This window comes from Rattus norvegicus, chromosome 1 (assembly GCF_021556685.1).
Source record: "Rattus norvegicus strain SHRSP/BbbUtx chromosome 1, alternate assembly SHRSP_T2T, whole genome shotgun sequence".
NCBI classification, from domain to species: Eukaryota; Metazoa; Chordata; class Mammalia; order Rodentia; family Muridae; genus Rattus; species Rattus norvegicus.
In genome coordinates, this window is record NC_141534.1 from 86838643 (window position 1) to 86860162 (window position 21520).

Here is a 21520-nt window from a genome sequence, read left to right on the forward strand (position 1 = left end):
TTTTCTCTTCTATATTCACTTTCACCTGGTTCTTCCCAACTCACAGTTAGTGTTGTGATTTTAATTTTTTCAAATACGAATTTTAATTGTAGTTTTTAAATGCTTTAATATCTCTTGTAGCTCACCAAACACCAGGGATTGAAGAAAGGATACTATACAAGGATTGGGGAGTGGCGTGGACCTGTTTAGAAAAGTTCTTTAGATCAACTCCCATCTGTATTGTCTGGAAATCAGCAGTTCAGTTCAATGGTCAGCAGAAGCAGTTTGGTCCACTTCCAAACACCTCATGGATTCACCAGTAATCTAGCATTCTCTTCTATTAGGTTTAGTATATTGAGTTTGATATTGAGGCATTTGATCCACTTTGACTAGTGTATTGTGTAGGGTGAGAAATGTGGATCTATTTTCATTTTTTAATAAGAAGACTTACAATTAGAACAGTGGCATTTATTGGAGATATTCTCTTTTTTTTCCATTGCATCGTTTGGGCTTTCTTTGTCAAACATCCAGAGTCCACAGGTGTGTGGGCTTATTTCTGGTTCCTCACTTAAATTTCATTGATCTGCCTCTTTTTATGTGAATATCCTGTGGTTTTTATAATTATTTCTCTGTAATAAAGGTTGAGAACAGATATGATGATACCTCCAGAAGTTCTTCTATCATAAAAAATTATTTTAGCTATCCCAGTTTTTTTACTTTTTTTGTTAGTTTTTAAATTTACATTTCAAATATTATTTCCTTTCCTTGTTTTCTGGACATAAGCCCTTACCTCATCCCCATCCCCTTCTTCTATAAGGGTGTTCCCATCCCCATTCCCTTCCCCTTCCTGTCCCCACGACATTCCCCTACACCTGGGGGTCCAGCCTTGACAGGACCAAGGGCTTCTCCTTCCATTCCTGCCTAACAAGGCCATCCTCAGCTATATATGCCACTGGAGCCATAGGTCAGTCCATGTATAGACTTTGGGTAGTGGTTTAGTCCCTGAGAACTCTGATTGGTTGGCTTTCTTGTTCTTATGGGATTGCAAGCCCCTACAGTTCTTCCAATCCTTTCTCTAATTACTCCAATAAGGATCTCATTCTCAGTTCAAAGGTTTGCTGCTAGCATTCACCTCTGTATATGACATACTCTGCCTGTGTCTGTCAGGACACAGGTATATCAGGCTCTTGTCAGCATGCATTTATTAGCTTTATCAATCTTGTCCAGTTTTGGGATATATATATATATATATATATATATATATATATATATATATATGCATGCTGTATACCCATATGAGGTAGGCTCTGTTTTTTTCTCAAATGAAGATGTTAATTTATTTAAAAGCTTGCAAAACATTTGTGTTGGAATATTTTTCTGGCCACAAGGGTTTTGGATCTCTCCTATCTTGGAATATACTTAGAAGGCTCTGTCTTTGGACATAACAGAGTAAAAAACCCAGAGTCCTTTCTTTAAAGAAAGAGGGAAAAATGAGATGGAAGGAACTATTCAAACTTTGTTTTCTTTCCTTGTGGATTGAAGTCTCCACCTTCTCCTCTGCCACCTCAGCAGCCTCTTCTGCCTCCAAGTCCACCTCTGCCTCGACCTTGACCAACAAAGCTACCTCCTACCGTAGGTTTGGCCCAGTCCAAGGTAACTTTCTTTCCATCAATTTCTCCATCTTCCATAGCCTCCTTGACAGCTTTGACATCTTCTTCACTATTAAAATCTAGAAAACCGAGCAATTTAGAAAAAGTAGTTTCCAAATTAGTGACTATTCTTGTGTGAACATAGCCCTCAAATGATTCTTTTTAAGATCTCTTCAGTGGTATCCTCAAACAGATCTTTGACAGAGTTTTGGATTGCTGAATTCTTGAATTAGGATATCCCCTGGGTCCTTGCAACTCCAGCCTGATTGCTCTGCCCTGAATTTTCATTTAATTACAAGAATTTCAGGCTCCTTTAGCATCTTCAAATGAAGCAAATTCTATAAATTTTAGATATGCCATGTGAGTTCTGGGCACTTTAATAAAAATTGCTTTCTCAAATACTTCCTGAAGAGTTTCTTCTATTACACTATAGGAAATTACTTAAAATAAAAGTCTCTGATTCACCACTCGAAGTGCTATTCTTTGCAGTTCTTTCTTGCCTTTGTCCTTTCTCTCCAGTGTAGTAGAGTGAAACAGGTCATCCTTCAATTTCTGCCCCCCGATTTTCTTCCAAGATTTCTCTACATTTGCCTCAGCCTTAAATTCAATGCACACAATTCTTTTACTTTGCCCATCCTGGCTGAGTAATCTGTTCTCCATGGCATCCTCGCACACTTCTTTTAGTTCGTCCTCGGTGATGTTGAAAGAGAGGTTTTTGGCCAAAAGTGTTCTTGCAGCTTTAACTTTCTTACTATCTCTTCCTTTTGGTTTTTCTAGTTTAATGTCATTGCCAAACACTTTTAAACCGGTGAGATCCAAAGCCTTTTCTAGGTCTTCAACGGACTCAAAGTTCACATAATCGAATTTCCTATTTGTACCATTTCTGATATCCACAAGAACAAGGACATTTTTAGTAAAAAGTTCACATATGGCAAATTTTAATTCAGCAACAGACTTGTTTAGATTAAGGTTTCCAATGAACAGATTGAAAGGTGTAGTTGGTTCTGAGCCTTTTACATTTTGTTTTTTGGCTTCAGGGTGTCTGTCTGGTCTATCCTTCTTCCATTTCGCAGGTGCTAATTTATCAGGTTTTTCCTCCTCTTCATCCCCCTCCTCAACTTCCTCATATTCCTCCTCTCCATCATCATCTTCTTCTTCATCTTAATCCTCTTCCTTGTCATCATCCTCCTCAGCAACACTCTTCGCATTCACAGAAACTACTTTTGCAGGAGCTATCTTATTTTAGCTGGCGTGATCTCCATAATTTCTTCATTGGAGTCATCCTCCTCCTTTTTTTCATCATCATCTTCTTCATTGTCATCATCATCTTCCTCATCTTCATCCTCTGAGACAGAGGTAGCAGGAGCTGCTTTTGCTGGCTTCACTCCTTTTATTACCGGTGGCTCAAAATCATCTGCTTCCTCAACATCTTCATCCTCAGCGCTGTCATCTTCATCCACTTCATCTTAATCCTCATCAATGTCTTCCTTCTTGGTATCCTTACCATTCTTAGTCATGGTTACACCACAATATCTAAGATTATTTGTGACTATTGTGAAGGGCATTTCGCTCAATTTCTTTCTCAGCAGGTCAGTGTCAGTGTTTTATCAATGTTAGAAGGAAGCAAACTGAATCCACTTTTAATAAAACTATTTTTTGAATAGGAGGCAAACAAGTTTTATGTTCCCAAGAACTCCCTGGATGAGAAACATTCTGGTTGGCAAGTTGAAACCCAAATCATGGGCATGTTACTCAGCCACAGTCAAGCAAACCAACCAATGGGAAAACAATCAGTACCACAAAGAAATGTTCTCAGGAAAGTTCAGGGTCTGAATACTGATTGGTGGAATATGTAACTATAATTTGGCACAGATAATTATTGATTTTGAGATAGTATAGCATTCTGGCTTATGGTTGAACTTCAGCATCCTAGATAGATTGATAATGGCTTGATTAAAATTAACTGCTCTTTGCTACAATGACTTGGTATTTGATTTGTGTTGGGTACAAAAGGACCCCAATAGCATCACATTAACAGACATTAACTACAACATATCTTTTCTTTACATGGAAAAATAAATCTCTTGCTTTGCTTTGTGACTCCCAGAATATCTCTCTATGACCTCATTTCCATTCATGTGCAGCTGGTGTCAATCTCTGTCTTTCCTACTTATGAAGAAAATATCAGCAAATCTCTAAAAGACAGTGATTTCCTCAGTGGAGTTCCATTAACAGTGAAACAAACTCATTTCTACAATTCATACTCTAGAACCTTTTTTAATCATCTGCTTTTACTTTCCCAGATTTCCAAAATATCTCTCCAAGTTCCCCACTACCTCCACAAATATTCTTTATCCTGTTAACAGCCACAGTAGAAGCAGCAGCATATCTGTTTCTTCTCACAATGTATTGCTCCATGATGAAGGGCACTTTATAAGGGGTTGAGGCTAATAATTAAGATGCTAAGTTAATTGCCTTATGCTTTTGGAGAATGAAAATGAAAGAACAATTCTGAAAGTTGAAATGAATGTGAAAAATGTAAGCCATCTCCCAAACACTGCATATCCTGAATAATTATGGAATACATAAAAACATTCCATAATTTCATATCAAATTAGTGTTGAATATCTACCCTGAAAATGTCATGCCAAGGTATTAAAAGCCAGATGAGAGTTCTTTTCCAAATGTCTTCCCTATATATTAGGATAGATTCAGCGACAATATTAAGAACAATTCATATTCTACCCACTTATTGTTGTCCAACAGCTTTCAACTGAGTAAATATTCTCTGAGAGACAAGTTTATTTATTGGGAATTAGGAGAATATTGCAGTTGGATTAATGGTGTCATAGCAAATGTTAGCCATATGTAAGGAACCTAGGGCATGGGGGAAAAGTGAAGTCAAAAGTTAGGAGGATTTTCTCATAAATCAGGATTGTAATTGTCTCTAGAACTTCAGACCCAGGCTGATACCAAATAAAAGTTCAACAGATGTCTTCTGGAAAATTGTGATTAACTGATCTTTTCTAAATGAGTTTGTTTATAGTCTTTATGTGCAGTTGTGGTTCATAAATCATTACACTTGTAGTCAAATGGATTAAACAATCTCATATTCCAAAAACAAATAATGAAAAATTTCTCATATGTATATATTATGTTGGTCACACTGGACCTAGAATTGTGACACAGAAAGATAAATATTTGTTCTTAGCTACCCTTTCTTATGTTTTCAGTCCATAAGCCAAGTCCCGTCATTGGTGTCATGTACATTAAGGGTATATCCGTCTGTTATACTTAATCTAATCAAGATAACTTTTCCCAAGTGTGCCTAGAGAATAATGTAAACTATATAATTCATCACAGAATCATCTACAATAGTCTTGTCTTCCGTGTGACAGTAGATCATCTTAAGTTGAGAAACATAATTAATCCCCACCCAGATTATACCTGACATGAAATCATCTATTGTGAAGAGTAAGGAGGTTTACAAAAGAGAACAGAAGCACACAGGAGGCCAATGATGGAAGAATATTGACAAAAACCAAGGAGGCATGAAAAATACACAGTGATGTACTCATAATGCTAACTTTTATGAGTTATGTTGAGAGTGATAGACAATTGTCACATTATGTAACAAACGTTATACTTCATAATACTTATACATAAATATTAATCATGCTATTTAAATGCCTTATAATTTATAACTCATACAAATTCACATTAGAGAAACCATGATGCTAACAAAAAATATTATTTTGCACGCTAATAATATAAATAACCAAAAGAGTCAATATAGCCAGGCTATTTTTCTACTTTATATGAACAGAATAATAATCTCAGAGAACTTACTCAGACTGGTACAACCAGACAATGTAAGAGCACTTCAGAATGCCATGTGCATTCGAAACTTACAAAGACTGTCAGTGAACAGCCAGCTAAAAGGACATTAATAAATTATCTTAACGAAAAGACTGAGTCCCTAAACTATTTTAGACATTGCTTTGTTAACACCAGACCTTTCAGAAATTTCCAAATCAATTAATTATATTCCCCATCTTTCATTAAAATTTTTGTTACAGTATTGTCAATGTCTAGTGCGTTGGGGTCTCTAGGTACGGTCGCACACAATCAGGACACAGGGTGTGGAGAGCAAAGGCAGAAGCAACTGCACACATTTGCAAGCTTCATTAATCCTTATATAGATATGAATATGCATTATTTCAATTTCCATTTTGGCAAGATACCATAAGATCACTATTTCCACAATACCAGGAACAACTGAAGAAAGACTAAACAAAGAAATACAACTAAACAAAGGTTTCTTCTCAAAATATTCACGTAACAAATCACACCTCTTCTTATTGTCAAAGTATACTCACCATTACCAAGAGAGTGTGAGAACTGTTTCCACAGTAACAGAACAGAGCAGAACTTAGTTTAATGCCAAGTGAAAAAAAATATTTTCTTCTCAAGGGCGGCATTCCAGCCCTTACTTGTACCTGTCACCAGTCATTACTTGACCCTGCCTGGGAGCTGCAACTCTTTGTCTTAACAATTCCTTCTTTTTCTTTTGTTTTAAAAGTAATACTTTCTAAAACATAGCTAAATGTCCTTGAAGGGGTTTAAACATGCAAAAATAAAGCAACATATTACATAATACATATAATATTATGGCAGAACTAGCTCCTCCCAAGCTATGGAAAAAACTTTGAGGCCAATATTTGGGATCCAATGCAGTCAGTTGATCAGTAAATAATTTAGCTCTTTCCTCAGGTCTATTATCTTCTAGCTGTTTGAAAAAGACATTCGAACATCATATTTCAAGGCATTAATTACTTTGGTAGCACTATCATTATCTTCTAAATAGGCTTGAATTAACTTCCAATCATGTTCTGTATAATTATACATATATTCAGTAACACAAAAAGTAGTAGAATTTTAATCACATCTTAAATCCACGTATTTTTCAATAGATAACATCTTATGACCCATTATACTGTTTGTTTTAAAATGTTTACTTGATGTTGAAGTTTACTATCACTTTTAGCTTGCTCTATCCATAACTCATGTGAATCTTTATGCTAGACTTCAGCAAAATGTTTTGTCTAAATAGATGTTTTTAATCCTATGCTGGAAACTGCTGCCAAAGTATCAACAGAAATAAGACTTAAAATAGTAGCTCAATGACTCCAAAAATTCTTTTACTTCTCTTCAGCATATTATTAAAAATTCAATAACCACATGATTAAGAGAATCTTGAGACCAATGACGTCCAAAATTAACAGGCATCCATACATATAATTTTGGTGAATAATCATAATAGAATCTTGATTCATATCAAACTGAATAGATGAATTAATACATGAATACAAATGACAGTTAATACAAGCAAATCCATTAGTAAAATTAAATCTGCCTATTAAAAACAAGTATGGCATAGAAATACAAGTAGTAACCCTTTCTTTCTTAAATGTGGTAAAATTATACTGAGAGTCAGATTGAGCAGTCCCAGAAAAGCTTCCATTAGCAAGCACAACTTCTTTTAATGCAGCAGCAGTCTTCCACAAATGAGTCTGAAACACAGTAGAATCTTCCACAGAGGCCAGTCGATTATCAGCAATGCCACCACCTCCCTATTCCATCAGCAAGGATCCATTAAGGTGTAATTCTACTCTATGCTCATCCTGGTAACATTAGATAAATCACAAGTGGTAACATTCTATTCTGAACATGTAGTAATAAATTGACCATAAGGACCCCAATTTATCCATCTATTTGAAATAATTTTTCCAAACGTGCCAAGGCATGTTCCAAATGAATGAGCAATATTTTAAGCCTACATAAGTAAATTGAGCACAATATACTGATTCGCTAACAAATGAAATGTTATTTCAATTTTGGTTTATAGACCAAGCTATCAATTGCTGCAAGCAAGTCCTGGAGACTGAAACATTTATTCCTGCTAATAGCCAACTTTGTTTGATAGCCCATTTATAGGTACGGTTTCTGTCCTAAACATAAAAGCATCTTTGAGCCAGCATGAGTAAAATTATACAAAGCTCCATCATGCTTATTCAAATTAGTCAAATTATTCCAAGGAGATGATAAAATTTTTGGAGTGGTGTATAATACCACATCTGTTTCCCCCCAAGTAGCAGGCTCAAATAAAGGTAGATTAGGAGTATAAGCCCAATAACTCACATTGGCCTCAGGAGAAGATACTGTGAGTAAAGCACACATTGCTAAAAGTAAATGCTCAGCAGTAAAGGACTTTCACATACAAGACAACATTTTTTTGTCCTTCAGTGGTTAAATGCTTCACCTGACCCCACATAGGTAATGGGGTTGTCACTGCACATATCCTTTGCAATTGTTGTTTATCAACCTTAAGAGAATTCATGGCCTTAGTAATGGAGGACACCTCCTTGATCTCTGAAGGACTTCCATCAGGAGAAAATACAGCTGGTATAATTGGATTCCTGTGAGAGTAAGGCTCAGATCTTATCAGTCCATGCTTGGATCCATCTCTTGCATAACCAGAATTGTATCCCATCCTGAAATGAGACACAACCCTATCCCCTACCTAAATACAGTAATGTCCCTCCCTGTCATTCAGCAACTTGGGCAGTTTTTATCTATACTGGCTGTTCCATGACTTCAGGGGGAAGATCAATAAAGTGACTATCTGCTCTTGATAAAACTTCACCTTGTGGTAAATTAAGAAAATTAATAAGAAATGATGCTTGTGCCAATATAGCTCTGTGATTAGTCTGCAAAACTCTATTGAAGCTGTGTAAAGTCATCTCTTTTCCTCCTTTTTAATTTTGTAATTTGTTGTTTCAGGGTATGGTGTTCTTTTTCAAGAAAAGCTTGTCTTGTGAATTATATTCTATATCAGTAATATATACAATATGATACTGTTGACAAAATTGTTTAAATTTTTAAGAAATATATGTTGGTACATTATCAGTTTTAATTTTAGAGGGTAGTCCTGTAACAGCAAAAGTTTCCAATAGATGCTGTATGAGCAGTGCATTCTCCAGGCAATGACGTAGCTCATAAAATTTTGAAAAAGTATCTATGCTTACATGTGTATATGAAAGGGGGCCAAACTCAAAATACAGGTTACATCCATTTTCCACAATTCATTAGGTTGCATTCCTCTGGGATTAGTCCTAGACATACATCTTATATGTAAAGGCTTACAAATAAGACAATTAGCAATAATTTGTTTGGCTTGAGAATAGGGAATCTTATATTTAATATGTAAATATCCTGCATTGGCATGATTATGACTATGTTCTTCTAGGGTAGCAAATGCCACTAATTGATCTACCATATGATTGCCAAATGTTAAAGGTACTGGCAAGTTTGAATGTGATCTAATATGTGTAATAAATGTTCTAGAGTTTTGTCCTTTAGTCCTTTAATATGTGAAAACAACATATTTAATATAGGCATATATGTAGAAATAACAGCAGTTGGAATATTTTGTACTGCTCCCACAACATAAGCTGAATCAGCTATAATATTTACATCATGAGTAAAATCCTGCAATACATTAATTACTGCTAACATTCAATTTTATTGTACTGACCCAAAAGAAGTTTCTTATACCCAAGATTTATCTTTGGTCCAATAATCACTCTTGGTTCTAGAGCCATCAGTAAACACAGTAAAGACAGATGGTAATGGATCAATAGAAATTAGTGTATTTATCACAAATTTTTGTTTTCTAAGCAATCCTACAATTTACTATGGGGAAAATGAAATTCAATATTTCCAGTTAGGAACACATGGCTAATTGAAAAACATCAGACATCTGCATTAAATATTCAATTTTATCTTTACTTAATGGGAAAAAATAGCAGCACAATCATTAGCACCACAGTGTTTCAGGTCTTTCTCTGCCTTGTTTAACAAATGAAGAAATTTGTTCCTCATAAGTGGTTAATGTTTTACTAAATTTATATTTAGTATATATCCATTCTAAAGGCAACTCATCTTGAGCTAAAATGCCTGTATAATATTCAAAAGTATTTAAAATAAAATTTAATAGCTCTATTTTGATCAAGGCATGCCAAAAATGTATTTTTCCATTTTAAGAAAAGATATTCTTGCATGCCTTCATATAAGCATTAATATCTCCTGTCTCCTTTATAAGTAATAATGCACTCTCATAGTCTTCATTAGCATTTTCAAAAGGAAGCATTTTCAGGAGTTGACCTCTAGCTTCCTCTTTTATAACTGTTGTCTCCAATGTTAATTTTAGTATAGGTAAAAACTTAATATATATGGAACCTCGCTGATCCCGGCCCACAACTCCCTGCTCCCAAACCCGTGGGAGAAACAGCTCACAGCCCAGACAGTTGGGCAGTCCTGAGACTCCAGGGCATGAGAGAACACCAGTACTGCAAACCCTTGCCCACATCACTGACCCAAGAGGAAAATGTATAGGGCCTCTGAGAACAGGAAGATAGGGGCACTCAAGCTGCAGGTCCACTGCAATTCAGACACTGCCTGGATCTGAAGGGACCCGGTCAAACAGCTCCCTGCACCCAAATCCTATGGGAGGGAGAGATAAACCTTTGGGGGTGCAGACACAAAGGGAGACACCACTGGATAAAGAAAACCAAAGAAAGAGACAAGGAGCCACAGATACAAGCATCACCAACAGAATACAAGAGATAGAAGAGAGAATCTCAGGAGCAGAAGATTCGATAGAAATTATAGACACAACTGTTAAAGATAATGTAAAACAGAAAAAGCTACTGGCCCAAAACATACAGGAAATCCAGGACTCAATGAGAAGATCAAACCTAAGGACAATAAGTACCAGTAAATATCTTCAACAAAATCATAGAAGAAAACTTCAATAACCTAAAGAAAGAGATGCCCACAAACATACAAGAAACATACAGAACTGAAAATAGATTGGACCAGAAAAGAAACTCTTCCTGTCACAAAATAGTCAAAACACTAAATGCATAAAAAGAGAAAGAATATTAAAAGCAGTAAGGGCAAAAGGTCAAGTAAAATATAAAGGTAGACCTATCAGTATTACACCAGACTTCTCACCAGAGAATATGAAAGCCAGAAGATCCTGGACAGATATCATACAGAACCTAAGAGAACGCAAATGCCAGCCCAAGTTACTATATCCAGCAAACCTCTCAATTAACATAGATAGAGAAACCAAGATATTCCATGACAAAACCAAATTTATACAATATCTTTCTACAAACCCAGCCCTATAAAGGATAATAAATGGTAAAGCCCAAAACAAAGAGGCAAGCTATACCCTAGAAAAGGCAAATAACTGATCATTTTGCAACAAAACAAAGAGAAGACAAGCACACAAATATAATCCCACATCCAAATACAAATATAACAGGAAGCAACAATCAGTATTCATTAATATCTCTCAAAATCAATGGACTGAATTCCCTAATAAAAAGACACAGATTTAAAAAGTGGATACACAATGAGGACTGAGCATTCTGCTGCCTACAGGAAACACACCTCAGAGACAAAGACAGACACTACCTCAGAGTGAAAGGCTGGAAAACAACTTTCCTAGCATATGGTCTAAAGAAGCAAGTGGAGTAGCCATTCTAATATTGAATAAAATCGATGTTTAGCCAAAAGTCATCCAAAAAAATAAGGAAGGACACTTCATATTCATCAAAGGAAAAATCCACCGAGATGAATTCTCAATCCTAAATATCTATGCTCCAAATATAAGGGCACCGACATACATAAAAGAAACACATTGCACCTCGCACAATAATAGTAGGAGATTTCAACACCCCACTCTCATCAATGGACAGATCATGGAAACAGAAATTAAAGAGAGACATAGACAGAGTAAGAGAAGTCTTGAACTAAATGGACTTCACAGATATTTATAGAATATTCTATCCTAAAACAAAAGGATATATGTTCTTCTCAACACCTCATGGTACTGTCTCAAAAATTGACCATATAATAGGTCATAAAACAGGCATCGACAGACACAGAAAGATAGAAATAATCCCATGTGTCTTATCAGACCACCATGGGCTGAAGCTGGACTTCAAAAAAAATAAGGAAAGAACATCAACATATACATGGTAGTTGAACAATGTCCTACTCAATGATAACCTGGTCAAGGAAGAAATAACGAAATTAAAGACTTCTTGGAATTTAATGAAAATGAAGGTACAACATAAACAAACTTGTGGGACACAATGAAAGCTGTGCTAAGAGGAAAACACATAGCTCTGAGTACCTGCAGAAAGAAACAGGAGAAAGCATATAGCAGTAGCTTGACAGCACACCTAAAAGCTCTAGAACAAAAAGAAGCAAATAAACCCTGTAGGAGTAGAAGGAAGGAAAAAATCAAACTCAGAACTGAAATCAACCAAGTAGAAACAAAAAGCACTATACGAAGAATCAACAGAACCAAAAGCTGGTTCTTTGGGAAAATAAACGAGATAGAAAAACCCTTAGCCAGACTAACCAGAGGACCCAGAGAATGTGTCCAAATTAACAATATCAGAAATGAAAAGGGAGACATAACAACAAAGCCAGAGGAAATTCAAAATATCATCAGATCCTACTACAAAACCTATATTCAACAAAAATTCAAAAGCTGCAAGAAATGGACAATTTCCTAGACAGATTCCAGGTACCAAATTTAAACCAGGAACAGATAAACCATTTAAACAAACCCATAACTCCTAATGAAATAGAAGCAGTCATTAAAGGTCTCCCAACCAAAAAGAGCCCAGGTCCAGATGGGTTCAGTACAGAATTCTATCAGACCTTCATAGAGGACCTCATACCAATACTTTCCAAACTATTCCACAAAATTGAAACAGATGGAGTGCTACTGAATTTCTTCTATGAAGCCATAATTACTAGTATAACTAAACCTCGCAAAGACCCTACAAAGAAAGAGAAATTCAGACCAATTTCCCTTATGAATATCGACGCAAAAATACTCAAAAAAATTCTTGAAAACCGAATCCAAGAGCACATCAAAACTAGCATCCATCATGATATAGTAGGCTTCATCCCAGGGATGCAGGGATGGTTTTATATATGGAAACCATCAATGTAATCCACTATATAAAAAACTGAAAGATAAAAACAACATGATCATTTCATTATATGCTGAGAAAGCATTTGACAATATTCAACTCCCCTTCATGATAAAAGTCCTGGAAAGAATAGGAATTCAAGGCCCATACCTAAACATAAAAAGTAAAAGCCATATACAGCAAATTAGTAGCTAATATTAAACTGAATGGAGAGAAATTTGAAGCAATCCCACTAAAATCAGGGACTAGACAATGCTACTCACTCTCTCCCTACTTATTCAATATAGTTCTCAAGGTTCTAGCCAGAGCAATCAGACAACAAAAGGAGATCAAAGTGATACAGATAGTAAAGGAAGGAGTCAAAGTATCACTCTTTGCAGATGATATGATAGTATATTTAAGTGATCCCAAAAGTTCCACCAGAGAACTACTAAACCTGATAAATCCCTTCAGCAAAGTGGCTGGGTATGAAATTAACTCAAATAAATCAGTAGCCTTCCTCTACACAAAAGAGAAACAAGCCGAGAAAGAAATTAGGAAAGGACACCCTTCATAATAGTCCCAAATGATATAAAATACCTCGGTGTGACTTCAACCAAGCAACTGAGAGATCATAATGACAAGAAATTCAAATCTCTGAAGAAAGAAATTGAAGAAAATCTCAGAAGATGGAAAGATCTCCCATGCTCATGAATTGGCAGGAATGATATAGTAAAAATGGCCATTTTACCAAAAGCGCTCTGCAGATTGAATGCAATGCCCATCAAAATACCAAACCAATTCTTCAGAGAGTTAGACAGAACAATTTGCAAATTCATCTGGAATAACAAAAAACCCAGGATAGCTAAAACTATCCTCAACAATAATAGTGATTCGGGGGAATCACTATTCCTGAATTCAAGCTTCATTACAGAGCAATAGTGATAAAAACTGCATGGTATTGGTACAGAGACAGGCAGATAGACCAGTGGAACAGAATCAAAGATCCAGCAATGAACCGACACACCTCTGGTCACTTGATTTGTGACAAAGGAGCCAAAACCATCCAATGGAAAAAAGAAAGCATTTTCAGCAAATGGTGCTGGTTCAACTGGTGGTCAGCATGTAGAAGAAGGCAGATCGATCCATGCTTATCACCCTGTACAAAGCTTAAGTCCAAGTGGATCAAGGACTACCACATCAAACCAGATACACTCAAACTAATAGAAGAAAAAGTGGGGAAGCATCTGGAACACATGGGCACTGGAGAAAATTTCCTGAACAAAACACCAATGGCTTATGCTCTAAGATCAAGAATTTTCAAATGGGATCTCATAAAACTACAAAGCTTCTGTAAGGCAAGAGACACTGTTGTGAGGAAAAAATGGCAACCAACAGATTAGGAAAATATCTTTACTAATCCTACAACTGATAGAGGGCTTGTATCCAAAATATACAAAGAACTCAAGAACTTAGGTGGCAGGGAGACAAATAACCCTATTGAAAAATGGGGTTCAGAGCTAAACAAGGAATTCACAGATGAGAAATGCCAAATGGCTGAGAAACACCTAAAGAAATGTTCAACATCTTTAGTAATAAGGGAAATGCAAATGAAAACAACCCTGAGATTCCACCTAACACCAGTCAGAATGGCTAAGATGAAAAACTCAGGAGACAGCAGATGCTGGTGAGGAGGTGGAGAAAGAGGAACTCTACTCCATTGTTGGTGGGATTGTAGACTGGCACAACCATTCTCGAAATCAGGCTAGAGGTTGCTCAGAAAATTGGACATTGAACTACCTGAAGACCCAGCTATACCTCTCTTGGGCATATACCCAAAAGATGCCCAAACATATAACAAAGTCACATGCTCCACTATGTTCATAATACCCTTATTTATAATAGCCAGAAGCTGGAAAGAACCCAGATGCCCTTCAACAGAGGTATGGATACAGAAAATGTGGTACATCTACACAATGGAATACTACTCAGCTATCAAAAACAATGACTTTGTGAAATTCATAGGCAAATGGATGAAACTGGAAAATATCATCTTGAGTGAGGTAATCCAATCACATGAAAACACACAAGGTATGCACTCATTGATAAGTGGATATTAGCCCAAATGCTCCAATTACCCTAGATGCACAGAACACATGAAACTCAAGAAGGATGACCAAATTGTGAAAGCTTCACTCCTTCTTTAAAAGGGGAACAAGAATTCCCTTGGGAGGGAATAGGAAAGTGTAGAACAGAGCCAGAAGGAACACCCATTCAGAGCCTGCCCCATATGTGGCCCATATATATACAGGCACAAGACTAGATAAGATCTATTAAGCAAAGAAGTGCAGGCTGACAGGAACTGGATATAGATCTCTCCTGAGAGACAGAGCCAGAAAAAAACAAATGCATAGGCAAATGCCAGCAGCAAACTACTGAACTGAGAATAGGACCCCCGTTGAAGGAATCAAAGAAAGGACTGAAAGAGGTTCAAGGGGCTCAAGACCCCTTATGAACAGCAATGCCAACCAACCACAGCTTCCAGGGACTAAGCCACTACCCAAAGACAAAACATGGACTCCTTGGCTCAAACCACATGGGTAGCAATGAATAGTCTAGTAAGAGCACCAGTGGAAGGGGTAGCCCTTGGTCCTGCCAAGACTGAACCCCCAGTGAATGTGATTGTTGGGGGAAGGGTGGTAATGGGGGCAGGATGGGGAGGGGAACACCAGTATAGAAGAGTAGGGGGAGGGGTTAGGGGTATGTTGGCAGGCTGGGAAACCGGGAAAGGGAATAACAATTGAAATGTAAAGAAGACATACCCAATTTAATAAAGATGGAGAAAATAAAAATTAAAAAAACCTGCATACATACACCTAAAAAAAAGAAAGAGTAGTTGGTATTAAGTTTAAACTCCTAGGAAAGAACTGAAAATGGAAACACTTGTCCTTGGACTACATAATGAATGCTTTGTATGCCGAATGGTTAATAAAGTACTGGCCAAGAGAAAAAAACTTAATGTATGGTTCATATAAAGTTAGTGCCTTTTTCAAACGACCAATATCATCAACAGGAATTCTTTGTATTAGTCCGGTTGGGCCGCACTTTGAACCAATTCTTGCCTAATTATAGGAAAAGAAAAAGCAGGTAATTCATCATCATCATCTGATTCTTATCATTAACATGTCATCCTCGGGAAATAATGTAGAAAAAAACTGTTTTAGGCAGTAGTGCAGATGATGAAACTTTTACTTTTGCTTGTGTCGTTCGTGGCACAGTTAGTTTTAAAGAATTAAAATCTTTCTGCAACTGATCAATCTTCCCTGACAATTGTTTAAAAGACTCAGAAGCATCATACAAAGGTAGTGTCAGACTTTCTGGGTTAATAATTCTTGTTTATTCATATTTATCTGTTCCTTGACTTCCTCATCTAAATTTAAATCCTTTATTGAAGGCATAGCTTCCTATTCTATATTCATTATCACCATTTCTTCATTCATGGCCTTGAAAACAGTAAAAATAGCAGCCCAAATAGACCAGAAACTAATTGGAACCTTTTTGCCCTGCCTGACAGCCTTTTCCACATTACCTTTAACTTTGACTCAGATATCAGAATTTCTGGAACCCTCATCAAGGAACCAAGGATTATATTCTCTTACTGTCTCTAAACACATTTCTAAATGAGACTGAGATATATGAATTGCTTGCACTTTTATAAGATGTTTAAGCTTAGAAAGATGAATAAAAGATTTATCTTGGGTTGGGGATTTAGCTCAGTGGTAGAGCGCTTGCCTAGCAAGCGCAAGGCCCTGGGTTCGGTCCCCAGCTCCGAAAAAAAGAAAAAAAAGATTCATCTTGTCCCATTTCCTGTAATAAAATATACTTACCTTACCCGACCATCCTGACTTACCTTGAGGGTTGCTGTTCAGGTGCCATTTGTCAACATCTAGTGCATAGGGGGCCCTGGTTATGGTCTCACACAACCAGGACACAGAGGGTGCAAAGCAACTGCACACAGTTGCAAGCTTCATTAATCCTTATATAGATATGAATATGCATTACTTCAATTTCCATTTTGGTAAGATACCATAAGATCATTATTCCCACAATACCAGGAACAACTGAAGAAAGACTAAACAAAGAAATACAACTAAACAAAGGTTTCTTCTCAAAATATTCACGTAACAAATCACACCTCTTCTTATTGTCAAAGTATACTCACCATTACCAAGAGAGTGTGAGAACTGCTTCCACAGTAACAGAACAGAGCAGAACATAGTTTAATGCCAAGTGAAAAAAAACATTTTCTTCTCAAGGATGGCATTCCAGCCCTTACTTGTACCTGTCACCAGTTATTACTTGACCCTGCCTGGGAGCTGCTTCTCTATGTATTAACACAGCCTGAATACTGAGACCAAGGCTCCTTCATAGGTAAAGTCACCTGATCAGTGTTCACTCAACAAAGGAGGTATTGAACACCAGTAGAACCAAGGCTACCTGCTCTTGATTTGCTTGAATGAAAAGCTAGCAGAGAGAGTTGATCTCCAGCTGTACACAATCCTCACTTGCTCTGGACTCTCCTACTATAATCCTCATCTCCTCTTTCACCTCACCTGAATTCAATCCACAGATGTAGACAGCTAGCAACACCCAGCCCAGAAGGTGGCTCATCACTTCCAGTTGCATGTAGATGGCACACACAGAAGCAAACCTTGCCTCTGCCTTTGTACTTTCTGTTTCTGTTCCTCCTACTCGGTCTGCTAACACACCCATTCTCAACAGTGAATTCTCCTTGTCCTAAATTTCATGGAGTGATTCAACACATTACAAACATCTACCTTAGAATGTTCTATGGTGTCAATCTCACCGTGTTATGTTTTGGGGAGCTTTTGGTTTCACTAAAATGACAGCCAATCTGAAAACATTTCAACCTTATTATTTTATGTTTGATCTCTGTCTTTTTCTCTTTGTGACATAAAATAGTAAAGTGATGCCTATCTATTCTTTTGAAATCACTGACTTTGTCCAGATACAGTACTCATTCCATATGTATAGAAAACCAGAAAATAGCATCTCAGAAGAAAAAATTTAGTTTCTTTTTAAACTTTGCCACCCAACCATAACACTAGAGAGTTGATTTTACATTTGGAATCTAATTTGGGAGAGAAATGGGTGATTTTTTTATTATGATTTTTCCATCATAGCACAATCGCACATCAGAACTATTGCAATATAATAAACATCATTTCTGGGAATAAAAGGGCCTCTTTATACCTCTTATTTATAAAAAGATATTTGTGGCTGGAAGTTAGCACAACCTTGAATTATTTATCTATTTCCTGCTTTGTTGACAAATATTCTTTTAGCCTTCATTACTGTGGCCATAACTTTACCCCAAAACCATGCAAATATGTTCCTGAATATTCATGAATCTATGTAAATTATGTTAAACATGTACATAATGAGTGAGGCATGCTCCAAAGATCGCCTTGTGTTACATGCTAAAGGACATTTTGATGTGAGGCCAGAATATCTCATCCTGTGTAAAACCTGTGAAAAATATCAGAGGAACCCATTATTACATCCTTGTTCAACTGGAGAGTTAATATGTCCTGAGGATCTGGTTGCTTGTACTAAACATAATGTTCTCTAATTTTCTCAGGACCCGGACTCATATTTAATCAATAGTATTAGGTAGATTAAATCAATCTTAAAAGAAAATTTTTACCTAAGGCAAAAATCTAACTAAATGGCAGAGCTGAAATTGAATCACAAAGTTTTTATATGAATACCACATTTCAAGGTTGATGGCAATTAGCAGTGATTCTAATACACATAGACCATATAAAGGGTTGAATAGTATATGGAAAACACATAAAAATGAATAAATATAGCAATACATTTGCATTTTACTCTTTATTAAAATGATGGGTCCATAATTTATTTAAAATATATTCACATTACTGGAATACAGAGAAATGTCAAAATCACAGAACTACCAAGTCTTAATTAGTGGGGATTGTTCTAAAAACTCTATCTGTGGCAGAGAACATTTGCTATCTGTGTTTATTAGTCACACACTGTAATAATATCATGTTCTTGACATCCTTGAGTATTTTTTGCTCACGCACATGGAAGACATGGATGTAAGAAAGAGAGTGTTTGAGAGTATAAGAGATTTCAGAGAAATACCCAAAGTAAAATAATAGAAAGTTTGTGTGTGTGTGTGTGTGTGTGTGTGTGTGTGTGTGTGTGTGTGTGTGTGTGAAGGACAAAGCCTTTGTCTATCTTATTTTTTTCTTTCTTAGAAGATAACAGAGGACAATATCAATTTTAATGACCTCATAATGCACACACTTTTTATATTCTTTAAAGATCTCTTCATGCAGAAATCATTCCATGACTTAATATTCATTTATTTTTTGAGACTGTGTCTCAGGGAGGCCATGCTATCACATCAAGTAGCAGAGGACACCCCTGAATTCTGGGTACTCCTAAATCTACCTCTCAAGAGTGGCAATAGATGTATGCACCAAATTCAGACATCTAACTTTTGAAAAATAAATAAGTGTTGTAGATTGACCTGCAGTAATTTTACACCCTTTTTAAGTTTTGGGGCATTTCAATACTTAAGAAGGTGCATTTATCAGGTTTTGTATTGGCAAATCTATCATCTCAGACATGTATTTGAACATTTCAAAGACTATGAAGAACCAGAGCTGCTTTGAAGTTAGGTTAAATGTATTTTTCTGTTATAGAACAAGACAGGCAATGAGCCTATGTTGGCTAGCTGCAGAATATGATGTGAACGAGAAATGTCACCTGTAGAAACTTATATTGGAAAACTTGGTCCCCACTTGGTGGTCCTTAAGAGGAAACTATGGAATCTTCAGAGAGAGTAGTCTTGCTGGAGAAAACATATCACTGGGAACAGGATGTGTGGTTTTTATATTATGACTCCACTTCCTATTCCTTGTCTCTTCTTCCCACGCATAGATGCAAGATGATCACTGTACATTCTTACTTTCACACTGGGATCATGCTCATCCTGATGCTATGCCTTCTCTTCATGTCGGTTTGTATCCTTTTCTGAAGTATAACTTACAATAAACTACTTTCTCATCTAGTGTACTTAGAGTCATAGTGTTTTATCATAGTATCAGAAATAAACCAATAGAGATATAAGGTTGCAATATGAATTTTATGAGAGGCTTCATGGACTTGAAAGGTCAAAGACAACTGTAATAATGAGCCAGCTTCCCGGCCCGCAGCAGGTCTCCGCTCCCAGACCCCGTGAGAGAGAGAGACCCAACCGCCTGGTCAGGTGGGCACTCCTGAGGCTGCAGAGCGGAAGAGACCACCAACACTGCTCACACCTGCCCACATCCCTGGCCCAAGAGGAAACTATATAAGGCCTCTGGGCTCCCGTGGGGGAGGGCCCAGGAGCGGCAGGACCCCTGCCTGAGACACCGCCGGAACCTGAAGGAAACAAACCGGATAAACAGTTCTCTGCACCCAAATCCCGTGGGAGGGAGAGCTAAACCTTCAGAGAGGCAGACAAGCCTGGGAAACCAGAAGAGACTGCTCTCTGCACACACATCTCGGATGCCAGAGGAAAACACAAAAGACCATCTGGAACCCTGGTGCACTGAAGCTCCCAGAAGGGGCGGCACAGGTCTCCCTGGTTGCTGCAGAGAGCCCGTGGGCAGCACCCCACGAGCGAACTTGAGCCTCGGGACCACAGGTAAGACCAACTTTTCTGCTGCAAGAAAGCTGCCTGGTGAGCTTGGGATACACGGAAGCAGAATTCCTCTAGGACCGGGCACGTTCTGTGTTTACCGGAAGTCCCACAACCTCGGATTCTGGCCCGCAGCAGGTCTCTGCTCCCAGACCCCGTGAGAGAGAGAGACCCAACCGCCTGGTCAGGTGGGCACTCCTGAGGCTGCAGAGCGGAAGAGACCACCAACACTGCTCACCCTTGCCCACATCCCTGGCCCAAGAGGAAACTGTATAAGGCCTCTGGGATCCCATGGGGGAGGGCCCAGGAGCGGGAGGACCCCTGCCTGAGACACCGCCGGAACCTGAAGGAAACAGACCAGATAAACAGTTCTCTGCACCCAAATCCCGTGGGAGGGAGAGCTAAACCTTCAGAGAGGCAGACAAGCCTGGGAAACCAGAAGAGACTGCTCTCTGCACACACATCTCGGACGCCAGAGAAAAGAGCCAAAGACCATCTGGAACCCTGGTGCACTGAAGCTCCCGGAAGGGGCAGCACAGGTCTTCCTGGTTGCTGCCGCTGCAGAGAGCCCGTGGGCAGCACCCCACTAGCGAACTTGATCCTCGGGACCACAGGTAAGACCAAATTTTCTGCTGCAAGAAGGCTGCCTGGTGAACTCAAGACACAGGCCCACAGGAACAGCTGAAGACCTGTAGAGAGAAAAAACTACACGACCGAAAGCAAAACACTCTGTCCCCATAACTAACTGAAAGAGAGGAAAACAGGTCTACAGCACTCCTGACACACAGGCTTATAGGACAGTCTAGCCACTGTGAGAAATAGCAGAACAAAGTAACACTAGAGATAATCTGATGGCGAGAGGCAAGCGCAGGAACCCAAGCAACAGAAACCAAGACCACATGGCACCATCGGAGCCCAATTCTCCCATCAAAACAAACATGGAATATCCAAACACACCAGAAAAGCAAGATCTAGTTTCAAAATCATTTTTGATCATGATGCTGGAGGACTTCACGAAAGACGTGAAGAACTCCCTTAGAGAACAAGTAGAAGCCTACAGAGTGGAATCGCAAAAATGCCTGAAAGAATTC

General features: G+C 37.8%; 1 pseudogene; it reads right to left on the reverse strand.

Moving 5' to 3' along the window:
* Window positions 1-1484: 1484 nt before the first annotated feature.
* Ncl-ps2 (nucleolin, pseudogene 2) overlaps window positions 1485-21520 on the reverse strand; it is a 425843-nt pseudogene continuing 405807 nt past the window's right edge.